The sequence below is a fragment of the Macaca mulatta genome, chromosome 2 (genome assembly GCF_049350105.2).
Source record: "Macaca mulatta isolate MMU2019108-1 chromosome 2, T2T-MMU8v2.0, whole genome shotgun sequence".
NCBI lineage: Eukaryota > Metazoa > Chordata > Mammalia > Primates > Cercopithecidae > Macaca > Macaca mulatta.
This window is the reverse complement of record NC_133407.1, coordinates 19,227,860-19,242,231: the sequence shown is the minus strand read 5'-3', so window position 1 is coordinate 19,242,231 and position 14,372 is coordinate 19,227,860. Positions and strand designations below refer to the sequence as shown.

The 14,372-nt window shown below is 36.6% G+C and overlaps 1 protein-coding gene and 1 pseudogene across 12 annotated transcripts in view; one reads left to right on the top strand and one right to left on the bottom strand.

The window, feature by feature from the left end:
• Nucleotides 1-14,372, top strand: part of RBMS3 (RNA binding motif single stranded interacting protein 3) — a 746,078-nt gene that overhangs the window by 28,536 nt on the left and 703,170 nt on the right. The gene's annotated exons all lie outside the window — the stretch shown is intronic.
• LOC702961 (small ribosomal subunit protein eS24 pseudogene) lies at nucleotides 5,800-6,190 on the bottom strand (annotated as a pseudogene).

Sequence of the window (14,372 nt, the reverse complement as noted above, 5' to 3'; positions counted from 1 at the left end):
AGCATAGTGTCAGAAAACAGGAAAATAAAATTAGGAAAGAAAATTCAGTCAAAACAAAACAAAACAAAACAACAAAAAAAGAAAGCTTGATCTTGGAAGCTTGGAAGACCTTGAATGCCATGGTAAGAATGCTGACATGTTTTATCCGGATGATGATGAACTCTAATCCTTTTATTCTTCCAGTGCAGGTGATATTATCTGACAGTGCTTTCAAACTGTTACCCTAGTATTGGTTAGGATAGGAGAGCTAAGGAGACAACTTGGAGACAAGTTGGGATTGAATTTATAGAAATAACACAGGTAGCAGAACATTAATATCTGGCTTAGGACAGCTCTGTTGAAAGTGAAAAGGAACTGTGGAGGCCGCATTGGCAGAGGGTGGGCAGTCCTTTGATCATGGGCGTGAAGTTATAAAGAGTTTTCTAAAGTGAGTCCAAACACTTCCTGCTGGAATGACACTGAAAATGGGGTATTTCCACCTGAGAAAAGAGGATGTATAGGAGAAAGAACAGGTTTTTGGAGACAGGACAGAGAGTTAAGTTTTGGGCATGTGAATTTGGAAGTGTGTATTAGTCTGTCAGCCATCTGTAGCTGTCTAGAAGTCTGCTAGAAATTTATCTTGAAGTTTAAATATTTAGATTTAATAATATTGAGAAAACAATAACAGCAACAAGAAACCCTTTGGGGGTATTTGTATCATAATGTACTGACTCGTTAAATTCTTACAATAACTTATAAGGTGGGTACTATGATTTATTTTGTCATTTTGCTGATATTTGGCAGTGATCATCATAGCACAAACAAGATTAAGAGGGATATTACAGAAATAAAAGAATTGAAAGATAGAATCCTAGGGAATATGCGGTGGGGGTGGTGATGGTAAGAATTTGTCAGAGAGATGGAAGAAACAGAAATGAATATTATTATAGCAAAGGGAATATGAAATGTCATGCCAAAAGGAGTTGTTAGTGATTTCATATATTGGAAAGAGTTTAAGGTATCTGAAGACTGAGGAAAAAGATGCATTGCATTTAATAATTTTAGGTCATTGTTGATCTTCAGGAAAATAGTTTCAGCTGGAGGTCAGGTGAAGCGGGGGTGAAAACTTAGAAGTGAGAACTACAGGCATTAGTATAGCCTACTTTTTAAAAAAAGTTTGAGATTTAAAATTAGAAAAGAAAGGGGCAGATACTGATGTGGGATAACATAATTAAGGGAACGTGTTTGTGAAATAGGGAGGCTTGAGCATATTTGTGATCTGAGTCGAAGGAGGAGGTGGCAGTGAAGAATAGGAGATGTGAGAACGTGGGTAAAAAAAATGCCATTAAAGGTAAATCCTGGGTCGAGGGGGCAGATATTGAACAGATCAAGGGCACAGATGGAGCAATTGTCCTTAGAAAACCTAATCCATAATCACTTCTTTCTTTAAGAGAGGAAGAAAGAGACAGTGATAAGAACAAAGATAAATTTTGTGTTGGGATGGAGTAGAAATAGATCATGTCTGAAAACTTTAATCTCAGTAAAGTAGGTCATCTTCTGAATAAGCTGGGGGGACCCGGATAAGGTCATATCTGGAGAGGCAAAGTCAAACATGTCTTTCTAGTAAAACTTCAGGCTTTATAATTCAATAATTAAGGATTTTGAAACACAGGAAACTGTTATTAAATGCATGGGAAATACATGTATGGTAGAATTGGATCCTTTCCACTGAAATATTTAAATACACTTGAATCTGAGATTTCAATCTTCTGTATTTTTTTAAATGTTTTATTTTTAGTGAAATTCTGAAAACCGTGGTTAAGGATGAGAGGCCTGTAAATCATATATGTGTGCTAACACTTTAAGATTTGCTTGTTTGTTTTATGGGAAGATTTTCTCTTCCTGATGAACATGAAACCAAAGAAAGTCACAGGAGTGAATTCCTTCAGCCCCACCTTCCAAGTTGTTATTAGGCTAACGCTGGAGGGGAAAATCACTCAAGATGTGCTCCTTGGGGTAAATTGATGTGATGAAAATTTATTGTCACGTGGCACTTCAGGGAGCAGCATCTGGCATATTCGTCCATGTTGATGGCTCTGACGTTCATCTGTTATTCTATTTTTCTTACATAGATTAACTAGTGTTTTATTTCCACTGAGTTTTTCTGTTATTAGATAAAAGTAAAGCAAAGCTAAGCAAACCAAAACAAAACATAAAAGCTTTTAGTTTGCACAGTCCAACTCCCAGTGAGTCCAAATCTATCTCTGATGTTATATATCAACAGTGCTACTGTGTTATCACTCCTGAGTGCTACTGCTCCTGTGGTCCATGTCATAGGCATTTCTTTTCAAATCATAACCTTGATTCAGTAGGTTAATGGGGCCAGTGAGCATGGCACTGGTTGATAAACAGAGCTAATAAGCAAAGCTAGACATTATCTTTTATGTGCAAACAGATTTGAGGTGGGTTTGTTTGTTAGGTTCTCTTATTGTCTCCGGAGAGCTCTGACAGGAGAATATCATTCTCCAGTTCTCCAAAATAGCTCTTCTATGAATTGAAATTGAGATCTCCGATCAGCCTAGGTTTGAAGAGTCTAATAATGTTTTCTGTAGACTGCTACATGTTCTATAGACAGCCTTCAAGGAGAGAAGGATATAGGTAGAACAGAAAATTGGTCTGAGTGTGAGGTGCACTGCCAGATTGGTTGAGAAATAAGCACTTGATATTCTAAGTTTGTGTCTCATACCACAGTATGCAAACCACCAAAAAATTTTGGCATTATGCTAGAAGATATGTGAATATGGCATGTGTTCCTGGGGTGCCATGTAATTTAGATTCAAGTGTTTGGGGAAAGTTTGAGATTTACTATTTAATTCATGTATTTGGAGAAAGTTTGAGATTTACTCTTATAGGCTATTGGAAGCCACTATAGAGTAACAGGCATAAGAGCATTGCAATGAAATCTACATTTAGAAAGGTTTGCTTGATTTTAACATATACACTTGACTAGCAGAAGACAAGATTAGGGGGATTGGCCATTTTAGTGACCTAGGGGTGAAGGAATAAGGGTATGAAGAAATAAAACATATCCATAGCAATCATTAAATCAATCAGGGCCATCCATCCTGTTGCGGCATTTGGATAGCCAGATGTATGCCCTTAGAGAGGGCTTGTTTTCCTTATTTGGAAGTGAGAATGCTTGAGTTGCATCAGAGATTCCTAAGTGTGCTCCACAGCGTACTTGTGCTTTGAAGCACACTCTGAAAAAGAAAAGGGTTCTATAATCAAGTCAGTTTGGTTTCCCATAGTCCGCCTGCATGGTAGAGAGTCCTAATGCTGGATAGTATACTAAGGGATTTGAGAAGGTCTGAAGGCAGGACACCTGTTTAAATTTCCTGAACCCACCCTTTCCCAAACTTTGTGAACACATAGTCTTGTGGAGAATAACACGTCTAGTGTTCATCTAATACTGGGGTTACATTCTGAATTTTAAGGCAACTATCAGAAATTTAAAATCCAACACAGCCAGTTATTTTTTTTTTCTAGCATTCTGTTTTGTTGTTGTTGCTGCACATAAGATAATTTATGAATGCGCTTTTTGAGGAATACATGCTGTATTTTTAAAAGCTTGAACTGATCTCAACCTGACAAGAGGCTCACTTACGTAGGGACACAAGAGAACCAAGAGTGATCAGGGGAAGGCAGATTCATAGTTCAGGACTTGAGTTTACTTTTTTTTATAAAGGTATTCATGAAATAGTGGTGGAATTAGTAAGTGACCACAAATTTAAATCACTAATTGCTTCTCATTCTTTCTGTACTCTTGCACTCTCTCTCTCTCTTTTTTTTTTTTTTTTTTGCATCTATATCTGTGTATCTTTTTCTCTCCTTTTCTTTGTATATCTATATGTCTCTATCTGTCCCTTTGTCAATCTCTCTCCTTTTCTCTCTCTGTCATCTTTTCCCTTCACTCTCCTTTTTTTTCTCTCCCCTAAGGAGTCCATCCACAAATACAGAGCTGAAGTGCCATAAATTAAATGCGCATGTGCTGTGACTGCCTGTATTAACCTTTCGTAGAACTGTGCTTCCCTGGAAACTGTGGACACTCTATATAATCCCAAGATCTTTTGCTTTGATCTGCTCTGCTCACTCTTCTCCTGGCTTTTGTGGATTCAGTTCTGCTTTTCACCTTTAACTTCACTGCCCCTGCAGTGCCATTCACATGTACTCCATCATTTCAGGACACAGGCATGGAGAAGGATGAGAGAGTCTGCCTTGTCTCAATCCCTAAGCAAATAATCGTTACATTTCTCTATCCCTACTTGGAAAGCATTTTCTTACCATCTGTGGATCATATAATGAATGACTTTTTTGAAGGAATGTTCACATTTCTTATCTTGCTTGTTATGCACATCATTTTTCAAACCTTGGAACGATGAGATGGCATTTCAAGTAAGGGTGGTCCCACAAATCAAATGTAGTGTGACTTTGGTTTCATTTCTTTGTTGAAACATCTGGTCTTGTTTAATGCACAACAAGAAAGAGGTAGGAAACATGTAAAAGTCCTCACTGCCCTCGGCTCTGATTGCTTTCTTTTATTGCCATTGTATTATGAAACTCACTGCCTCGAGTAGAGAAAGGAAGTTAATTCCACAATAACTATATTTGCCAAGAGTAACTTGCATGTCCATGGGCATGAAGGCACTGTGTGTATTGCTTTTCCACATTCTGGTCTGGGACTTCTGCCTTGAACGAGGAAATTTGAGGCATAGGTCACTGGAGTCTATGGTGACATGATTTATTTGCAACAGTACCAGGTTAAATGTCGCGATATTAGTAAGGGTCATGTGGCCACTGCTGCCCTCAAGTTTTCCAGTCGCAAAACAGCACTTTTTCCCCTCAGAAATCCTAAAACTCTCATGTAGGAACAAAATTCTATACCTTATGGTACACAGACTTCAGGTTGTCAATATTTGTTAAAACGGCATGATGCTTACTAGAGTACAGCATTGGTCTCCAGAGCTAGCCATGTGTGGCAAACCAGGTGACTGGTTTATAGATGGATAGTATGCTTAATATAAATCCAATCACTTTTACAGAGTCTCTCTTGAACGCCGGCCTCAAGTCTTGGCCTTATTCCCTCCCAGGGTTTAGCAGTTGACTTTCGGCAAAAGGAAAATTTGGGATGAGTGGAGAGTAGTCAGCACAAATTAGATAGATTATCCTTTAACAAATACACAGAAATATCCTTTCTGTTATTGTTTATCATCTTCTGGTTGCTTGGTCATTGGCAAATTTTCTTTCTTGGCTTTGTCTGCTTTGCAGTGCTGTGGTGGTGGAGGTGTAGGAGTGGTGATAGTAACAGAAGTCATAATGGATAATAGGCAACATTATATACTCATCATACTTTATGCAACTCCCTATTCTTGGTGTTTAACTCAGTCTTCATAGCAACCTTGTGGTAAAAATCCCATGATACTGTGTCCTACAAGTTTAGATGTAATGTGGTTGGCAGTTGGCTCCAGATTCCTTGAACTTATTAGCCAGCTAGCTAACTTTGGTCATTTCATTAATCTGGCAATAATACCTTCTCGTATGTTATGGGATTGAATATTTGGATTCCATGAACAAAGATATGATAGGACTCACTATCCTATTAGTATCCTCATTTTACACATTAGAAAATTGAAGTCTGACTTACTTTTTTTTTTTTTTTTGAAAGTTTTTAGTTTATTAATCTGCTCGTGAAAAATCCAAAATGGACACAGGTAGCCTTTACTGCAGCACCTTTACTCCTTTGGCTGTGATCCAATCTCCAGCTCACTTTTTGCCAGCACCAACATTGGCCTTTGCAGTCCCCCTGACTCTTCATTCTGTTCTTGCGTTCCTTTCGTTGCTTTCTTGAGGTCTTTTCCTTCTCATACAGGCCATGTCTTGCAAGTCTATGTTTGGGTTCATTTTTCTTTGCATAATCCAGGGAGTCATAAATCATGCCAAAGCCAGTTGTCTTGCCACCACCAAAATGAGTTCTGAATCCAAATACAAAGATGACATCCGGTGTGGTCTTGTACATTTTGGCTAGTTTTTCCCGAATTTCTGTCTTAGGCACCATTGCCGTCCCGGGGTGAAGGACAACAATGACCATTTGTTTCCTCTGAAGTAGTCGGTTGGTCATGAACTTTCTAGTGTGGATAGTTACGGTGCCGTTCATGATGGCGGCCTATCTTCAGACAGTCAGGAAGGAAAAGAGCGTCTGACTTACTTAAAGATCACTGCTGGAAGGCAGCAGGCATATAGAGTTGGTGTGGCTCCAGAATTCATGCTTTCCATCACTGTGATAGAGGCTGAGGTTTATAAAGATATCTAAGGGAGGGATAAAGCTGTTGCTTAAAGGTTAAGAGACCATGGCTCTGACCCTGGTTTAATTACAGGTACCCTGGGTTTCAGCATTACATCCTGTTTTTATCTCAGGTGCACAGGGGTGGAGGGAAGCAGATATGGTGTGCACAAAACCTACTGGGGGGTTGAAGCCAGGAGCTGGTTTCTCAAGTGGCCTTGACTTTGATTTAAGTATTCAAGTTGTGTCCCAATTTGGGTTATATGAAGTGAAGCAAGCCTAACTTCATGTATCGAACATGAGTGTTGTCTTGTGTCGTGCTTTTCTGAATTAGAGTTGCTCTTTCCTTAAGTACCTAAAAATGTCATGTGCCTTTGCTCAGTAAAGTGATGCCAGTAGCTGGCATGAGATCAGTAAGAAATAGGCCAAAAATCACTGGATCCTCCATTTAGATTTAGCTTTGGGGAACCCAGGATTGGGAAACATTCTAAATGACTGTGGCCATAAATGTAGAGCTCCAAAGTTTATAGTCTGAAGCTTTTATGCCTAGGAGCATGCCAATCTCTGGTCTCAACATAGTCCTTGCTAACATTTAACTTGAAAAAGAAAACAGATAAATTAGATACTATTGACACCATTGAAAAACAGTCTGGCATTATTTATCAATAACGTTAAAATGTTTATAAGCTTTCATCTAATAACTTCATATCTGAAATAGTAGGAAATGTATACATTCAGAGATATTTGTCGTAGTTTTATTTGTTCTTCATTTATTTCATTTAACTACAGAATAATATTCTGGTTGAGAAAAACCATAAATATATAAAGTAAAATGTAAGATTCCTCTTGCAAAAGTTCAACCACTTTTAACAGTTTTGTATATACTTCAAAACCTCATCCTCGTTATATTTTTTCCTCCCCTTCTCATGTATACACACATACACACATGCATTCATGTACACACATACATATATTTATGCACATGTATATACACATTTAGCTACATACAAAAATATAATTTCCAAGAAAATTGTAAGGCTATGGATATTGTTCAGTAACTTGTTTTTTTTATCATATTATGGGCATTTGTGTGTGTGAGAGAGAGCTCGTGGATCTACATAATTGTTTTATCAACTAGATGGTATTCTAGAGTCAGGATATACTGTTAAACATTAAACTTCATAAATACTAAGATTGTTTCCAATGTTGATCATACAATCATGCTGCAGTGAACACACCAGTTGCTATCTTTTGGTACATGTATAGGGGCATGTCCATGAATCAAATTTTAGGAGTAGAATTGCAGAGTCGAAAGGACACTTGAATTTTTATAGATCAGGCTAAATGCATCTCCGCCCTACCACTATCATTGACACAGCTCTACTGATTCACTTTCCCATAAACAACATGTGAGAATACTTCAGGTTTTGTTATTGTTCTTTTTCTAGCTTCTTGAGATCAATGCTATATCTTTTATGTTTTATGATAAATTTACTTTAGACTATAAATTGTCCTTCAAATGCTCTCTTGGCTACCTCTCATTGGTTTTGATAGGTATTATCAGGGATGATATTAAGAATATCTAAGAACTGGTAAAAAAATTCAGGAAAGAGGCCATCACTGCCGAGTCTAGCCGTAAACAACTGGTATGACTGTCCTGCGGTGAATCTGCCAGATATCAGACATGTGACTCTCACTAGAATTCACTTCTTCCAGCCTATCACCCAACCAAACTCTACAACATGGTATTTTCTAAATGTATCAAATATCATTGCTTGTATGTCTTTGATACGACTTTTTGTTTGTTTTGTTTCTTCTGGGATGGCTATTATCAATGAATCTGTTCATTAAAATTCTTACTAATAATTGAAAGTTCAGCTTAAATGATAACTCCCTAGCAAAAATATCATTCTTCTATGAACAATTTTGTCATTTGGTTTGAACTTCATATGGTAGTTACTGTTATCATCATTAGGGATGAGTGAACTTTCTTGTAAAGGACCAGATAGTAAATATTTCCTGCTTGCTATGTATGCACTTTCCACTGTATTCATTCTGCTCTACGTAACATGAAAGCAAGCTTAGGCAATACCTAAACAAATGAGTTTAGGTGGATCTGTCCTGATTAAATTATAAATTATAATTAAATTATTAAATTAATTATGTTACAAAAACAGTTGTCTCGCCTCTGGGCCATATTTTACTGATTTCCATATTTTGAGCTATACTATTTAATAGCTATTATAAACTTCTCTAATCATCTATTCTGGACTATATACTTATTGGAAATGAGGCTTGTGTAAGTGGCGATGTGGCTTAACCTTTAATTCCTGTACACTCAAGAGACATTTGTTGGATAAGTGAAAAATGTTAATACCATTGCTATTCACCTGTAGAAATGTTAGTGATTCTAATATAAACAATGAATATTGGAGATATTGACATACCAGCATAAAATTTTTCTAAAACTCTAATTTGATGCCCAATTTGTATGTAAATTATTCCCTTGCTTGTGTGCTAGCTTTAGTTTATTCTTTTGTCAAAATGCTTTTAGGGATAAAAGCAGTATAGTAAAAACTCTGTCAAATATTTGAAAAAGCCTTAAGTCAAAATATGATAGATCTTAAAGGAAGCCTATTCATATTGCAGACTGTGACATTTATTCTTGTTTAGGAAGCTTTATGCAGGCTGTTAATTTGTTTTTGGCTTAGTAAACCAAGCTATGATAGAGTTTAACAATTATATATTCAGAAAACCAACATAATTGGTGAATGAATTTTTTTATTCTTATTTTTTTTAACCTCCAGATATGATATTCTTTCGGAGACTTATAGTAGCATATTGAGTTTTGTTTGGTATTTCTCTCTGGTTTTTGGCATTGCTTGAACCTAAAAGCTTTAAATAATCTATACATGAAAATCTCACCTATTCTATCATTATTGCAACAACGGAAGGAATGTGTAATAAATTTATAGGCATTCAGAAGCTGCAGAGGCAAAACACATATAAGCTGTTATTAATTGGATGGAAAAGAAAATAGTTAATAAACACCCATAATATGCACACACAGAAATACATAAAAATAAAAGAAACTCTATGTAAATAATTAACGAATTTAAAAATTATAAAATGTGAAAGAAATTGTGTATTTACACAGTGAAGATTTGAGAAGAAATAATTCTACCTATTTATCAGAAAAGGTCAAACAATACAGTAATGTCACATCATTTAAACTGTATAGTTCATCTTCCAGTAGTAGAAGGAGTTTGTTTTACTCATCTTTAGTTTTCTTCTTACAAGACTACACTCGTTTCATCCACTCATGGAAAGAACAGCTTGTCTTATCACCCTCCAGTGGAAATGAGTTATGAGCCTTTTATCTGGAGTTTACAGGACAGCTTTAACCTCTTTGTAGTTGAACTTCAGTGATGAATGCAATCTTATTTTATCTTAGTTAATTTTTTTCCCAAGAATTCCTTTTCCTGTTCTGATTTGTAGGTACATACAAGATAATAATAGGAAAGATCAAATTACCCTATTTGAGATCATGTTAAACACTTTTCTATTGTCCTGCAAGTCTTTGGTATTAATTTCCTGTTTCTTTTTCTGTTCATATCAATCTAACTAGAAAAAACAACCATTTGAACATTCATAATAATCTGGTGTCTTCACTGTATTTCAAAGAAAAGCTTGTATTTTAAGCATCTTAAAATATTTTTGTGGGCTAAGTTGGTTTACTTCTTCTTAGGTTTATAAACTAGGCTGCCAAGAATTTTGCAAACTAGAAATGTAGTGACTGAGGTAACAGACTGAGGTGTCTGTTGCAAGACAAAATGATCATTCACAGAGATGCAGAAGCCCTAACCTGGGTTCTGTGAGCAACAGCAGGAAGAATCAGATGTACTGCATAAGTCAAATGGATGGCCTTATTTGGTATCTGGCTAACATATCACTCTGGTTAATGTATCACCCTCAGAATGCAAGGTCCTTACTGTTTTAACTCATCAAACACAAGAGAGCCTTCCCATGGAACATATCCTCCCCTGGCACTGATTAGCAATTATTTCCGAATGATTACCTTTGAATGATTGGACAGAGTTTATGATTTGCCAAAAGTCACAACCAATGTAGGTCATCATGGATTAGCTTCTTTCCTTTGACATTTAATTAATTTATTCACACATTCATCATGTATCTTGTGCCAACTGTGGGCCAGGTATTGTGCTACGTGCTAGGGATGCCAACTTGAATGAGACAAGATCTGGAACCTTGAGAGACTTATAGTAAGTAATAAATATGCAAATCAATGATTACAATTTTATTAGTGCTCTAATGGCAGCATGAATAGGATACTAGGGGGGCATATGAGTATAAAAATCAGATTCAGGCCGGGCGCGGTGGCTCACGCCTGTAATCCCAGCACTTTGGGAGGCCGAGGCGGGCGGATCACAAGGTCAGGAGATCGAGACCACGGTGAAACCCCGTCTCTACTAAAAATACAAAAAATTAGCCGGGCGCGGTTGTGGGCGCCTGTAGTCCCAGCTACTCGGGAGGCTGAGGCAGGAGAATGGCGTGAACCCGGGAGGCGGAGCTTACAGTGAGCCGAGATCGCGCCACTGCACTCCAGCCTGGGCGACAGAGCGAGACTCCGTTTCAAAAAAAAAAAAAAAAAAAAAAAAATCAGATTCAGGGAAGATACCCTAGAGGAAACAATATTTAGACTGAATTTTGAAGAACAAGTAGGATTGCTAGTTACAGACTATTGAGACAGCATTGTAGCATGTATCTAAGAGATATAAAACAGGACCAGGTATTTAAGTAATGACAAATACTTCAGCGTGGCTTGAGCGATAGAAGCTAAGGGATATAGGTGGTAGATGTTGAAGCTTAGGATCCAGCCAGAGACCAGATCACCAAAGATGAAGATGCTAAACTAGGAAGTACAGTTTAGGACAAACTGACATAAGTTAAGGAAAGGATTCACGTTTCCCATTTCACAGCATTCCAGCACCATGCCAATTCCATGTCACACAACCACAAAGCTCTTCCCTTGCCTCATTCAGTGCATTTCTATGGGGTTTGGGATATGAGCTTAAAAGTAAAGGCAGGACTTCTTTAACTTATTTTAGTTGTATCTCTTCTGTTAAGCTGGGGGCCTACTCAGCCTGCCTTCTTTTGTGAGCAACTTCCCCTTTATCTATACTGGTTTGACTGTATAGAAAAAGATGCAGAGATGCCGTAAGGGAGGCATAAGCGAAAATAAGACAAAGCCAGCATCTGCTGTGGGCCAGGCATTGTGCTGGACCATTTACACAGTACCTTATTTAATCCTCACCATGTCTATTGATATTATTCTCATCTCCATTTTATAGATAGGTAAAATAAGTATCTTGTTTAAAATTGCACAGTAAATATGGAATTTGGGTTTTTAAGTTTAGTTGATCTGTTTCTAGAAAATCATTATTTGCATATTCTAATACTCCTTTGTCTGGGCAGTATTCTCCCAGATCTAAGTCCAAAGTACTTAGAATAGTAATTAAATCTAATACCTAGACCTGCTTCTATTATATTTAAATTGGTCATGTCAGCACATATCAAAGCTCTTAAGGACATAGTAAGCACCCTTTCCCCTTAAAACACTGCCTTCTTGAACTTTCTGTGCTAATATTCTGGCAGACACATGGTAGAAAGAATCTGTTTTCAGATTCTGGAGCGGGGTTTTAAACCTGGTGCTGACCATAACAATCTTTGAGATCAGACTCGAGTCAGTTAAACTCTCTGGGATTTAGTCTGCCATGTAAAAGGAGGCAACTGACCTACCTCATCAAGTCCTTTTCCTCGAAGTACATAGATTTTTATTTTCACAGGTGAGACATTAAATGGGCTATTTAGATCACCTTTGCACAAATTGCCAGCTTTGTTGCTGATGGATATCAAGAAGTTAATTTCACTCTCAGATTAGACTACAGTCAGCTGCGAATATGAAGGAACAGAAGTTCTACAAAATAAGAGAACTTTCTCGGAGACCTCTAAAAGGTTCAGACTGCCTGTTTTTATTATAACTCTTAAATATCAAACTCCTTTTAAATGCTCTAAAGGAATGTCATGAAAAATGTTTTCTCCAAAGGTGAAGAAAGTAGCCATTGACTGAGTAAAAAAATAAATAAATGAATACAGAATAAAAGCTGGATCATCTTCCTTCCTAGAAACATTCTATGGCATATTAATGGAGAAATTCATACTATCACAGAGAAAAATTGACAAACATGACATAGGTAACTTGGAGATATTTAATCCCAAGAAATAATAGTAAAAGAGAATGTATTCACTTACAGAGGAATATTTTTAAAGGAAGGATTTGCTAGCAGATTGAGTTTCTATTTTGTGTTAGCTATTTATTAGTGAACTCATAATTTTGCTATTCAGGCAGCTTGGAGTCATAAGAGCTGTATTACAGAAAAGCTATTATTTTTAGTTATTAAGAATTTGAATAAATAACTGTGGCCCTTTTTTGAAGTGGAGGGCTATTAAGAGGTACAGAAATGCAGATAAAAATACTCCTTAATAGAAAGGTCAGTTAAATATAATGTGACTTATTTGAAAGAATAAACTTTGAAGTCAGAGGGCAAAATATGAGCCATGGCTCCAGTACTCTGTTTTTAAGATTTGGGGAAAATCTTTAAATTTTGTTTCTATGTCACGCAAAACAGTGAGTTTTGAGGAATGCATTGAGTTAAGATATCATATGATTAGCTAATGAAGGTACCAAATGACTCATACATCACCTGCTCAGGTCATAGGGCAGGAACCTTAAGATAGAATTTCATAGAGCTCTTTCTTTCACTTATAACCTGAATAACCTACACATAATTACCTTGCTTTAAGTATTTTATTGTACTAGACATGGATTTCCCAAACTTTTATGATATATTAGCCCCTTTCATTGAAATAACGTAATTCTAGCAACTTCCTTGGAAATTAAAAATACTAATCATTTTGACAGTATTACCTGTTGAAAAATAATATAAGACAAATTTTCATTGCTTTCCATTTAACAAATGTTGTGCTCTATTCAGTTACTTCAAAGTTAAGTTTGTAAGCAACTTATAAAATATTTGAAAATACGACAATAATTTGAACCCACAAAGATATCAGATTGCAATGCATGTTATGTGGCTAAATTCGATAATTTTCTTGAGTTGTTTCTAAAGGATGAAATAAAGAAACTCACGTTGTGAGCTTTCTCCACTTGTTATATTTTGCTGACATGAAGACTCAAATACGTACATATGTAGTTTTCCCTCTTGCAATTCCCTATGAAATACTAGGGTCATTTTAATGTTCTGTGTAAGATGAGCACCAATTTTATTCTGGAAAGCAGTGTTCCATATACTTCTTGCATTTTAACCAGAGCTCCTTCATCAATCCAAATAATAAATTACAAGACCAAAAATGAAAGCAGTTTGTACATCTATGAAGGTCAAAGCCACCAAGCTGGCTAGAGATATTCAGCTGAGGGCGGTAACTACTGAAGTCCTGAGTTATGGGCCCACTTGTCCTCTCTAAGTGCTGTGCATGCTCACTCAATAAACACTAAGTGGCTCTAAATGGTTTCCTTTTAAGAAGAAAAAGCATGTGTGGTGTGTTATTTAATGCAATGATTTTTCAAAACTAGATATTATAATGGATCCCAATCATACCCTTAATAATGAGACTGTACAAGAATATGTGATAAAACTGTAGAAAAAGAAATAACAATGGTTTTGCCAGGCACTGAGCTTAGGGCTATATAGAATTTTCTGTAGGATGCTCCATCTATGAAAGGCTCTTCCTCTCTTTTATTTTTTTCATTTCTGTCCTTCCCATTTGTTTTCTTTCTTCATTTTCTTCTTTTCTACCATCTGGCTTATTTGAGTCAACCAGCATTTACTGTATCCCCATGAAAAGCCAGACATCATAGGAGGAACTAAGGATACGAGAAATTAAGGAGTTCATAATCTAGTAAAAAATGTTTTCTGTGTTTTTTGTGTGTGTGTTTTTAATTTATCCGGAGTTT